We start from the raw sequence: 13895 nt of genomic DNA on the forward strand, positions 1-13895 counted from the left end.
TTCTTATTTACGCATATGTATGTCATAACAAACGTAAATCTACTAGTTCAATCACATTCGACAAAACGTAAGTAATATAAAAAAGATAAAATATTATAAGATTAAAGATTATTACTTCTAATTCTGTAGATTTAATTCACTCATTAGAAAGTGACTAAAGTCTGACCAGTAAGATACGCGGGGAGTTACTAATGATATGCATATGTAATACAGTATGATATAAGTTTTAAACTACGCCAGCACTAGGCGATAACATTTCTCTTTCTTAATAATTCGAGATATTCTGTGGGAATTCCCCTAAATAGCAAAAACAAAACACCTACGCACGGTTGAGCTTCAATGCCCTTTTAACCAATAGCGCCATCTATCGGTCAGTAAAGACAATTTCAATTCTAATAGTCTCTCAGTTTTATTTTATGAAAATACGGACAAAAGTTAATATTCACCATTTGAGACTTTTGGGAGCTTTCACAGCTCTTCCTGCAGGCGTTTCCGATAGTTGCTGCACTTCCTTTTCTTCAACAGTAAAACGGCCGATTTTTACTGGGCCGCTAGTAAATCAGCCGAAAAGCTCTTTGCCGAATATATATTGCTGCGCGTTACCGGTTCATTAATATCTCTTTAAATGATCACGCGAGATAACTCGGAAAAAATAACAATTCGTAATAAAAATTCACAAAACATACCCAAGAAATAGCTAGAAATAGATCAAGAAGAACGCAGATATTAAGCAATTTCTCCTTACAGCACGAGAAATATCGCCAGTTCTCAAAATCACTCGCAAAGTGAAGATCAAGGACCGAATCAGAGTATGCTTTGGTAGAGGTGCCATAGGTGTAGTTTGGTAGAAAATGTTTTGGTAGAGGTGCGCAGAACAACATAATTTCACAATTTGTCGTACAGAGCCAATTAACTGCGGGACTATAGTCCCGCCACACTTACTGTGAAATTCTGTCCAATTTCAAAATATCCCGGAGAATGTCCGAGGTTCTCACACCCCTCTTACCCTACCAACAATCTTTCGAAAGGAATTTCGGTTCGCCGTGCGTTCTGAGTGCCTCCTTACCGCACAGACATTATACGCTTACAAACATCCATGCCTTCTCCGGAATCAGGAACGTCAGTCACAGTAACTAACCAGTACATCGGCTGGACGGCGCTACAGCAGTACATAAGAAACAATAATGCAATCAAAAAGGATTTAAATATTTGCACATATTTACAATATTACACCCTATTTATGAACTGTATGCCACAGGCATAGGAAATCCTAAGATCAGGTACAACCTTATTATCAAAATAAGCTGTGAGTCTATAACTTGTAACAACCTCGAGAACGCTACAGGCTGTGAAAATAGGCTTGATCTTTTTCCTTGAATTGCCAGTCCATTTGACATCGTTCTTTGTATTTATCCACTAAACGACTGTGTTGATATTTCCTCTAGCGAATCTATTATCTCGTAAACTTGCGTGCAGAACTTCAAATAATCTCAAGAGAAAAAGACATGTCTGGCAGTCTTTCGAAGAGCAGATTTCATGGGATCACGACCGTAAAATCATTTGTGTTGCAGGAATTCCAAGTCTCTTATGAACAGCACTTTTGTACTATAGAAAGAATAATGGCAGATTTTGGTCTGAGTTCTGCTGGCTCTGGGATACGAATAGAGAGAGAGAGACGGTATAATATTGTTGGATTAAATTTCCCCACCACGCCGTCCTACTGAGGATGCGTAGGATTCGTTTTGAGTCCTTGCTATACTGAGAATTCCACATAGCCCTTGCACTAAATATATGGAAGATGCGAAGCTTGTTTTTTTTGGCTAGAGTGAATAAGGAGAGGTATTCCAGTTAGTGAAATCAAGTTTTCTGTTAGAACATTTGCCACGGTTGAAATTTCTTGATCAGATAAGGGATAAGCTTCCGGCCATTTACTAAAGCAGTCCTTGAGAAATAGAATGCGCTTGTTACCCTTACTCATTAGGGTTCCTCATAAGTTACCCTTAGATGTACGAGGTAAACGTCTAAGAATATCCAGAATAATCATCTCGAATGATGCTCCAAGACCGTAGTGCTTTAATAGTAGTGCTGCTTCCTTGTGTGCGTTTACCCCGGTCTTTCGGAGATCTCAGTTTCACAGGACTTGCATACATTTGCACACACATTTTTCTACATCTGATTCGGCTTTGTCCCAGAAAACTCCCGAAATTTACTGAGTGTTATTGTTACACCAAAATGATCTACAGCAAGGCTGCTGTGAAGGTCTCACAGCAACACTAGGGATGAAGATCTCGGAGCTGTCATTTGAAACTCTTCCCGTGTTCAGCTTCTATGTCGCAGAGAACTCCTCATAAGTTAAAAGAGTCCCCCAAAGCCCAATATCTTTTCATCATCGGACTAAAGGGTGCCATTTCTTTCCAGCTGATTTGTCCGTTCATTGTTTCTATCAGTTCTAATAATTGTCTCAATTTAGGATCATCCATTTAGACCTTTCTCATTTTTTGTCTGCTACATGAATCAATCTCTGATTTTATGGAGTGTGCGTTAATTTGTTTGACTACTGGGGCTTCAAAGTCATACTTTTCTTCGGCTTTCGAGTAGTTGTTTGTACGTTTCTGCACAAGTGCTTTTTGGAAGTGCATCCTCATTTCCATAAGACGTCGAATTTGCATGTCTTATTCCCGTAACCGCTGTATCTATATAACTGCCCTACGGATTTTTCAAATTAAGCCAATATAATGAAACATGGTCATTACGAAACAGAAATTTTCGGATGTAGTGATATAGATAGAAATGTTCTACTTCCTTGACGTTTAATTATAACACTTTTCGGTTGACGCAGTAGTTTCTTTCCGGCTTTCAAAGGCTTTTACTAAAATGCTCCAATAACATGCTATTTTCCGGCAATTTCTTGTAAGAGAACTGTTACAGTTCTTTCATTACTAGCACCTGCATTGAGAATAAAGTCAGATTCAAGTTAGACACAGGAGAGGAAAGCAGACCACTCTTCAGCGCTTTAAATGCTTCTTTATCATCATCATCCCACGAAAACTTCCCTTCTGTTAGGTGGTGTAGAGACCTTTGAATTTTGTAAAACTTTTAACAAATATTCAATAGTAAGTTCAGAGACCTAGAAAACTTTAATAGATAAAAGCTTAGAGGGCAATATCAGTCATTAAGGGCTTTAGTTTTCTCACGATCTACCCGTCGAACACCTTGGTGGACAGTGCCGCCTGGGCGATATAGTGGTTACTGCTGCTAAATGCCATATCTATGGTTCTGGGTTCAAATCCCAGAGAAGGCACAGATGTTTGTAAGCGTATAGTGAATAAACGGCAAGGGAACACTGAAATATCGCGGTAAGCCAAATCTCCCTGAAAGGATAGTGATAAACCAAATGTCTCTCGAAAGGATAGTGGTAAGCAAGGGAGGTTGGGAGGAGTCTTGGACCCCTCCGGGGTATTCTTCATCAAATTTAGGATGTACCTGAACAGTTCGTGCGGCGGGACTCTACCTGTACCACCGACAGTGAAATTCCCTTCCACTTCTAATTCTACGTGCACCTGCTCCTCTGGCAGTGATAATACGATCAAGATTCCAGTGAAAGAAGAAGAGGTAAGTGAAAAATTTGTATGTGATAATGAATAAGCTTGATAAAAATATAAAGAAGCGCACGGCGCTAAGAACAGCAACAACGAGAATTATTAAAAAGTTAGAAACAGAACTAAATGTTATTACTCCGAATATTGAACTGATTAAAGAATTGTTTTCAGTGTTAACGGAGAAAGAACGCGATATTATAGAATTAAATAAGAAAATAGAAGATGATATTGTTGCGTTTTTTTTTTTTTTTTTTTTTTCCCCCCTGACATCAGTTGTTACGTTATTTTCTTCCTTCACGTTCGTACGGGGTTCGTGAGGATTTGGAGGGAATAATGACAACAGCACTTGATGAAGTATCAAAACACACTTTATTTAGCCAGTACTAATCAGGGCAGCTCCAAAATCACGTTACAGTCGTCGAAGAACTACTATAAACACGCTGACACAATCAGCGACACAGCCTTCAGATTATCAAGCATTCACGGTGGAGACAGCTTCACTGCAAAGCACCAGAGTACAGCTCACGACTCTGCTCGGTCGTTCTTACTCTCGAGACTCTCCACGCTACAACTCGCGATGAACTCGACGACATACAGAGCACAGCTCCCGACTCTTCGGTTCAGTCGTTCCCGGAGCTCAACACGCTCTCTTGACGATGCACTAACCGCGATACACTACGAGACTCAGTGCACTCGACGACCCACTCGGCACTCGCTGTCAACTCGATCGTCTCCGCACGGACTAACTAGATGAGACACACTAACTCGCACTCTAGACGAGGCACACCCACTCGTTACTGACTGCGGATCAGCAGGGTTTATATAGCTTTCGGCTTGTGTTCGAGAACATTCTGGGCTAAACCGGTAAGAATTCGTTTCAGAAAGTTCTCCATCCGTCCATGGCATATCTCCAATTTTGTCGCCAAACCGGCGATTTCTCGCCAAATGTGGCAACCCTGCCTTTCCTTGTCATTTTATGGCAACCCTAAAACTGTTTTGCGGGGAAGCCATCTCACCGCGCCTGTACATTTTGTAACAATATATCAGACGCGAATCAGTTAGAAAAGGACATAACCTCAACTGAAAATTACAAAGAAGAAATTTCAATTTGCAAAACACGCGTAAATAGATATTTAAAACAGATAAGTGATAATAAAGTGCAGGATAATTCTACGCATTCTAACTCGACAACAGCGGGTTTGAATTCTGTTCAGGTTAAACTTCCGCGTTTAGTAATCGAAAAATTCGATGGCGAAATACCAAAATGGCCAAATTTTTGGTCACAATTTAGGACTAATATTCATGATAACGAATCGCTAAATGATGTAGAAAAGTTTAATTATTTAAAAACATATTTAACAGGTGATGCCGAAACTTCCATAGGAGGTCTATCAATGACTTCAGAAAATTATAATAAGCCAATCGAGATATCAGAATCGCGCTTTGGTAGAAAAGAACTACGGATAGACAATCGTATGTCTCAATCTGACGCCATATATATATATACTCGAAAAACATAGCGTCAGTAAGAATTTACGACCACGTTAACAACTGATAACACGTTGTTAAATACAAGCGTTAGCGATCCTTGGCATTGAGCCAAATTCTTATGGAGCACTTCTTTTCCCCATTTTAGTTAGAGCATTACCAACTGATACAGCTTTAGAATTTAACCGACTGCATGATGCCCAAGAAAATAAAGTAACAGATTTATTAAACTTTTTAAGGAAAGAAATTGAATCTAGAGAACGTACAGATAATTTGGAAAATAACTACGATAATGCTAAGAAAAGACTTGTTTCGTTGGTTCGAAGATTTTATAAGGATCCATTCTTGTATGCTGACTATAAATCTGTGATAGAAGAATACTGTAAATTGGAAATCGTAGAATCAGTAACTGAACAAAATGATGCAGGTCAGAATCCGATATATTATTTACCACACCACCCTGTAATTCGAAAGAATAAGAATACAACGAATTTGAGGATTGTTTTTGATGCTTCATCGCATCCTCTTCATGCTCCTTCGCTAAACGAATTGTTACATTCTGGACCAAACTTAAACCCAGGTCTCTTAAAACTTATACTTAAATTTCGAATTAACCGAATCGCATTTATTGTTGATATTGAGAAGGCATTTCTGCAGATTAGTTTAGTAGAGACTAATCGTGATGTTGTACGATTTCTGTGGATAGATGATTTGCCAGATAACGTATCTGATAATTAACCAAAAATTCTACTAATGATTAGAGTCCTGTTTGATATTACTTCCAGTCCATTTCTTTTAGCTGCTTGAAGCAGTATTTCACTATGCATCCAGATACTTGTTTGATGTTAAATGAATCTATGCACGTCAACGGTTTGTTATCAGGAGCTCCGAATGAAGAAGAAGCTTTCAGAAGATCTAAAGAAGCAGACTACATAATCAAAGAAGCAGGAATGAAACTTCGGAAACGGAGAAAAAATTCTGTAGAGCTTGAAAACGTGGTCTGATTTTGTATTTGAAACTAGTAAACCAGACGATACATATACTTTTTCAAAGGTATTGGAAATGTTATGGGATACTCAAAAGTACGTTTTTAAATTTGACGTCAAAAACCTATTAAATTTTGTTTTGAATTCTGATGATACTAAATGTACAATAATAAGAACTGCGGGAAGAATATGTGACCCAGTGGGTTTTTTTCCCCTTTACTGTCAGGCTGAAAATAATTTTCCAATAATTATGGGAACGAGGAATTCATTGGGATGAAGAATTACCTCAAGAATTAAAGGAAACCTGGAAGAACTGGTGCTCTGAAGTAGAACTCCTGAAGGAATTTTCAGTTCCAAGGAAATACTTTCCAACTAATGTGGAGATGATTGCAGATACATTGCAGTTACACATATTTTGCGATGATACCCTAGAGCTTACGGTGCAGTAGCGTATCTCACATTTCAATAAGGAGAGAACATCAGCACTAGTTGTGATGGCTAAAACCAGAGTTTCTCCTCTAAAGAAACTGACACTACCAAGATTAGAATTAATGAGTGCAGTGGTTGCAGCCAGAATTGCCGATTACTTGAAATATGTATTCAAAGTGAGCAATATTTTACTTTTGTCAGACTCTTCCATTACATTGCATTGGATAAAAGGAACGGTGAAGGATTGGAAACCATTTGTATCCAATAGGGTAGCTGAAATAAAGAACTATACCGATCCTCAAAACTGGAATCATTGTAAGGATACGGACAACCCAGCCGATATACTCATGAAAGGAAAAAATGTTTCAAATTTAATGAAAGACGTTAAATGGTGGTAAGGTCCTCCATGGTTACTGTTAGCAGATAGTTCATGGCCTCGAAGCAATTTGAGTGAAGTTAATTCTCAAGACTTGAAAATTGAAACGAAAACTACATTGCAGTTTGCATGTAATGTCACACCGACATCAGAACCATATCTCGATATAGAAAAATATAGCAAATTATCAAGATTATATCGAATTACAGCTTGGATAAAACGCTTTATACATAATACGAGGTGAGAAGTAAGAAGGTCTCCTAGCAGCTTTAGAACTGTCAGAAGCAGAAATATATTGGGTGAAAACTATCCAACCAAAGCATTTTGAAGAAGAAAGGATTGGTTTGAATTATTCATTTATGGCAAAGCACACGAGGGCTATCTGCCTAAAGGGGGATGTCTTCGTGGAGGACTTTCTAAGGGAAACTGGCTCGTATACACGTTACACATGGGGAAAACCACGAAAACGCCCATGCAGCTAGCCCGTTCGCGGGATTCGAACCTCGGACCGAACTACCAGTGTTCAGCGTCTTCACCGCTCGGCCGCTGGTGGCCTGAAGAAGAAAGGAATCAACTGCTTAGTGATCAACCAATAGCAAAGGTACCGAAACTTATTGAGTTCGATCCAGATGAAAACAAACTTATATGCATAAAGGGAAGACTACAATTTTCAAAATTTAAATGAAAGAAAAACACCCATGGTTAATTCTTGGGGGGAACAAGTATGCAGAACTCTTAATTATGGAAGCGCACAATAAGGTACTACATTCAGGAACAGCTGACCCACTGGCTGAACTACGGACCATAATTTTGGATTCTCAGAGGAAGGCAGAACGTTAAATCTGTGCTCAATAAATGTTTAATATGCAGGCGATATAAGGTTTACGCTGCAGTGCAAGTCACAGCTCCGCTTCCAGCAGATCGTGTTCAAAAATCTCCTCCATTCGATGTGATTGGCATTGACTTTGCTGGCCCGTTATTTACAAGGGAAAACAAAGAAAAGCACTATATTTTATTATTGTACGTGGGCAGTTACAAGAGCTATTCATTTAGAACTAGTTCCTAATTTAAGTACAGAAACGTTCTTACTTACATTTCAAAGATTCATTTTACGACGCGGAATATGTTCTACTATCTACTCCGATAATGCGAAAACTTTCAAAAGAGCAAATCTAGAATTGAAGAGAGTATAGAAGAAAATTAACCACCAAGAAGTTAGAGGATTTTTCGGGAAAACTGGAATTCACCGGAAATTTATCATTGAAAAGGGAGCCTGGTGGGGCGGCTTTTATGAACGTATAGTGAGAACAGTAAAAACAAGCCTTAAAAAAAAAAAAAAAAAAAAAAAAAAAAAAAAGGAAATCGTCTCTTTCAACCGAGGAACTGAGAACTAACTGTCTGAACAGAAATAGAAGCCATGTTAAATTCAAGACCGATTGCCTATGTGTACAATAATTCACAAGAGTTATCTTCTTTAAGTCCTTCGCATTTTCTTGTAGGGAAACGTTTGATTTCTTTACCACCGGTAAAAAATGTTGGAAATGTTAATGCAGATTGAAATAATATGATAAAACGATACAACTATCGACAACATTTGTTAGATCATTACTGGAAAACATGGAGAAGTGAATATTGCTAAACTTAAAATGTGCAAACTGTATAACACCAACAAAGGTCAAAGGAGACTTTATGGTGAATGATGTAGTCTTGATCAGAGACAACAAGTTGCCTAGAAATATTTGGAATTTAGGCAAAATTGTGGAAATATATTGCACGCGACGGTAAGATACGATTGTGCAGTGTAAAACTTAAATCTGGTATAGTGAAACTACCAATACAACTTTTGTATCCATTGGAACTTTCAGAATAGACTATATGCTGAGAAAATAAGACAATTTGAACTTTAATATTTCATTTAGAATTCTATATATTATTATAATTATTAGTTATTTTTTTGTTATCTTATAAGGTATTTCTCCCACTTCCCTAGAGTGCCTTCGTGGTGTAACATTTAATTACGCTTGATAAACATGCTAAATTTTTAAAAATCAATCTCAGTTTCAAAAATATAAATATCTAAAAACTCTAATTTGGGAAATGAGGTGCTTTCACCAGCTTTTTCTTGAAAATTATACGCGCTGCAATAGCCAAGTATTTGTTAAGTTTCTGCAAGTCGTCCCTACTCCTCCGGATGTGGTCAAGATGATAGCCGGCAATACGCCAAGGCAAGTGAGAAAACCCATTTGGGTTGGTCTATTTCTTATAAGGTCCATGGATACATATCAAACAATGCTAAATAACACAATAATTAAAAGTATATATGAGATCTTTAAGAATCGAAAAATGAATTTTACTAATAGTGAAAAAATAACTTAAAATACTTAATTTTATTGAACTAAAAAATAACTTAAATTACTTAATTTACTTTAATTTAATTGACCTTACGGAGAAGTTGAGAAATATGTAATTGATAGTAAGTTTGAACAATTATTGGGTACGTGCACTGTAAAAAAAAAGGTCGCTCTTTACAGGCAAATGTTTTGTAAAGTTACAGAAATTAAAATGTTACATGAGAATTTCCTGTAACGTAAACAGTCTGAAATGAATTAGTGCCGTATGCAGACGATTTAAGAGTACACTTACAAGCAAAGACTAAGGTTTCAGTTTCGCGCGCATGAATCAGTCAGGTGACCGATTGGAAAGTGGGGGGGGGGATATCTCACCCAATCTGGAGAAGACAATGATAATTGTTTTAAAGATAGTAACAGATATACATGGTTGCCTGCGTGTTTATAACGTTCCTGAGCGGTAAGTAAAACTTTCATAGTTACTGTTTGAAATATTTTTATTTAATTTATAATTTTATGTATTATTCTTATGCACTTTACACTGTTATATATATTGATAAGTATTTTAACGTTTAGCCCCAGCTACTATTAAATATTAATGTCCGTAATATGTATTCTATTCTCTATACTCAACCAAAGAATATGTATTCTATAGATATTCTGAATATGTATTCTATAGATATTCTTTGGTCTAACGCAGAGTGATTTGTATTAGAACGATTATCTAGCAAATACAAGCACTATCTGCATTTAATATAGTGTAAAATATTTATTCTAAATCTAGATCTAATAATAATAATTGTGATTATGAATTCAATAAATTAAGCTTTTAATTGACCATTTTATTTATAACCAGTATTTTTTATATAACCAGCAGTAATTAATTGAAACAGTGATATCGTATTAATTTCGTTTGACAATTTTATGATTCTAAATGAAAAATTACATTTGATTAAATCGCATGATATGATATTGTATGATAATTTTTGTAATGTTTTGTTTTACTAACTAGGTGCAACTTCGTTATTCCATATATTTTAGTATATTAATATCGACAGGGAAAAGTGAAAACAACCTAAAATATTTTTTTTAGCAATATGTTAAACTAATTGTAAACAAAAACAACATATTGCACTCTATTCGCAAAAATATCATGTAATTAATATTTTCTAAATTAAAAGTTTTATTATACTCTGTAACTGCCATTGCATATTTATAATGTGTTTAACATATATAAACATGTAATATGATATGTAAATCATAAAATAAGTTCTTTTAAAAAACAAATGGTGACTATATGTGGAATTTAAAACCATTCTGTATGTGTATGTCTGTATTAAAAATTAATTGATAATAATATTTTTAATAAAATATTAATTTTAGAATTAACAATATAAATATACATAAATACAATCTCAATACAAGCCACTTTTCTTTACAAATCCCTTCATAATTACATATGTCTTTTTAGGAAAATAGATTTACATGCTTTGCCATGTTCCATCAAACCAAACGATACAAATATGCAGCAAATTTTGCTTTAAGTTAATGCAGGAAATAAAATTCTGTGCATTTGTAAGCTACATTAGTTCACTTATAGCTTGGAATTTAGTTATCCAATCATTTGCTAGTCAAAATTAATATAGAATGCAAATATCTTTTAAATAAAATAAAATTAGGAGGGTCTGATTTTTAGACATATACATGAAGATTGATTTTTTAAAATTATTTTAGATTATCCAAATTGATTTCACATTTAAGTACGTATTTGTGACTTTCAATAGCATCTTTGTCAGAAGTCTTAATTTCAGTTGTAGAGTCATTAGGCTATTTTGAAGCAGGTGACATGAAAAATGACCAATGCCCTCGTCGGGACTTAAACCTAGACTTCTCGAATACGCGCCGAGTGTGCTATCGTTTCACCACAAAGGCATGATGGAAGGAGGGAGAAAATACGTTATAGTATAATAACTGAAGGTAATTTTTCTTGTTAGCGAAATGAAAAAGCATGAAAGACCTGAAGTGTATTATAATTTAAGCAAGTTGCAGGTTCAGAATGTCCGGTGGTTCAGAACGTCCGGAATGTTCCAATGGACCCTTTTTTTTAAATATTTATTAAAAAAATATTTAAGCATAAAATTTTCAAGCTTTGCAGATGTGGAATATCGCGCTTGATTTATTAATTAATTTCATAGTATTTTGCATGACACTAGTCATAATTATTAGTTAAATTTTATGTAGTTTCTGATCTGTGTTTTTAATATTAATTTTATATATTAAATTCAGATGTTCTGTTTGGTAAAGTAGAAATTCTGCAAAATTTCAAAAAGTACCAAAAATGTACTGTGAAATTTTTTTTAAAGCCAAAGACAAATTTCTGTGAAAAATTCTAAATCTAAATGCAAAACGGAAGAATAAATTTGACAATTCTCAGATAAATAAAAAATGTTGGTAATTTTTGCAAGTTTGTAGAAGAATTTTTATATTTTTCTGAATTAAATATACTATTTTTTTATTAATATTAATTACTACTAAATTACTGCAACTTAAATAGATAATTTGGCTTAAAATTTATTTGAACTTAATTTTCTAATTTATTTTAATCGAATATATTTCATACACCTCAAGTCTAAAAATAAACTTAATTCTCATCCTATTTATCGATACAATGTTTTTAAAGAAAAATGCCATTTGTTTTCCTTAGGTGTTTTTCATGAAGATATGTGTCTATATATATGGAGAGGTAGAGGTATCACCATGTTTATTCACAGATTTCCCCCCTTTTTTATTAATTTTATAGTAGGAAAATCGAGAGGAGAAAACTATTCCATTCATTTAATTTTGAAGGATGTGATTACAGTGAGAATATACCAATTGAAACGTATTCAAGGATAAAATATTGGTAACTAATTATTTATTTAAAAGAAACCTACTTTACAATAAGAATGCATTGTAATATTAATATTTCAGTATCTAATAAGATAATTTCATTCCTGCTTCTATTGCTATTAAGTCATCACCATTCAGTCTGTTTTACCCCATGCAATGATTTTCCAAACTTTTAAAATGTATTCGTCTACATAGTGATTGTTTTTGTCATGTTAAAAAAGACAAACTTTTGCTTACTACCTGCAAAGGCCATGCTGAAGCTTTCCTATCTAAGTGTTGGACTTTATGCCAGCCTAATACAAGAAATGACCCATTAAAGTGAAGCAAACATCAATCGATAGTCACTCTCCAATTTTGCCACGTCAGCTGTATTGTCAAATTCTCTAATTATTTGTTAGAGTTGAGGCTTAAGTAGTAGCAAAGATGATTGCAAAAATGGGAGAAATTCGAGTTATAGAGAAGTAGAAATGAGATAATTTATTAAATGTCGTAATTACGTGGATTCTTATCGAAATGTAGTTTTATTTTAAAGAAATAAAATTATGATAGTTACTAGTAGTTTACCCATGATTATTTTGCATTTATGTTCTTACTTCACCGTGTCTTTTGGAAGTTAAAATTGTCTCATTTTCCCCTCTCCATTTCAAATGATAAAATTAGTTTAAAAAAAATAGGGAATACGGCTTGAAGAATATTAGATACCCCCATTTTCTTGAAGCTGTTCACTGTTATTGTTTTATTAATCACGACCCATGCACCCAAAATCTAAGGCAAATTAGTTATTAAGACGGAAACGACAACTACATGAATGAATGTTTTAAAATTTAGGGAAACTCACTGTATGGGCGGCTGAAGGAAGGCGAAAAAATTACGTAAATAATTTTCAAAATTTCAGAAGCCTGTGCTAAAAGAAAGCTAGGAAGAACTAAGTGAGCTAATACGTTACTTAGGGACTGAGATTCAGTGATTCATTTGGCAGAAATCTCTAATATTGTTTTAGAAATCTAAAGGTAATTGACAATTTAAAATTTTTTGTGCTGGAATTTTTTTTAAATAAGTATACTATACATATTACGTTTACCATCTGTAACAGCTTCCTTTATGAAAGAATTTGCCTATTTGCTATTTTTTTATAATGAACCTTCTCTAAGCTACAAGATTCCTGAAAATTTCAATAAAAGTGGGCATGCTAGAAAAAAAGTTATGTCTACTAAGTTATGCTTAATTATTATGTGCGAAATACTATAATCATTTTAAGAAGTTATTGAGGCAGCTAGATGCAATGAGACAGTTCACTGTAATTCAATTGTTTTAATAATATTAATTAGTTAAGATAAGTTATTATAAAGACATGCAAAAATTTTTTATATTGCAGATGTTTAAAACATCTACTAAAATAGTTTTTATAAACATTTTAAAAGCATGATTTATTTATTTATTTGTTTCTTTTTTTTTTCAGGAGACATGCTTTATATGCACAAAGAGAGAAGAACCGTTCTTTCATTTTTCGATCTACTCAAGAGACAAGATTATTTTTAAATTAGTTTTTTTTTTCTTTTCAGATTTTAAAGTTTATGAATTAAATTATATGTTATTTTGAATTAAATAATAAATTTATTATGAATTTAATAAATCATTTATTATTAAATTAATTTATTACTATTATAAAAATAATAAATTATTTTTGTATCTTTATTATTAGCTTCACAATATTACTAGTAAAATGTGCGTGTGTGTGATTATGGCAAAGCCTCGAGGGCTATCTGCCTAAGGGGGATTG

This window comes from Stegodyphus dumicola, chromosome 4, assembly GCF_044657685.1.
Source record: "Stegodyphus dumicola isolate Sdum_Otavi_A_Nest chromosome 4, ASM4465768v1".
Classification (NCBI taxonomy): domain Eukaryota; kingdom Metazoa; phylum Arthropoda; class Arachnida; order Araneae; family Eresidae; genus Stegodyphus; species Stegodyphus dumicola.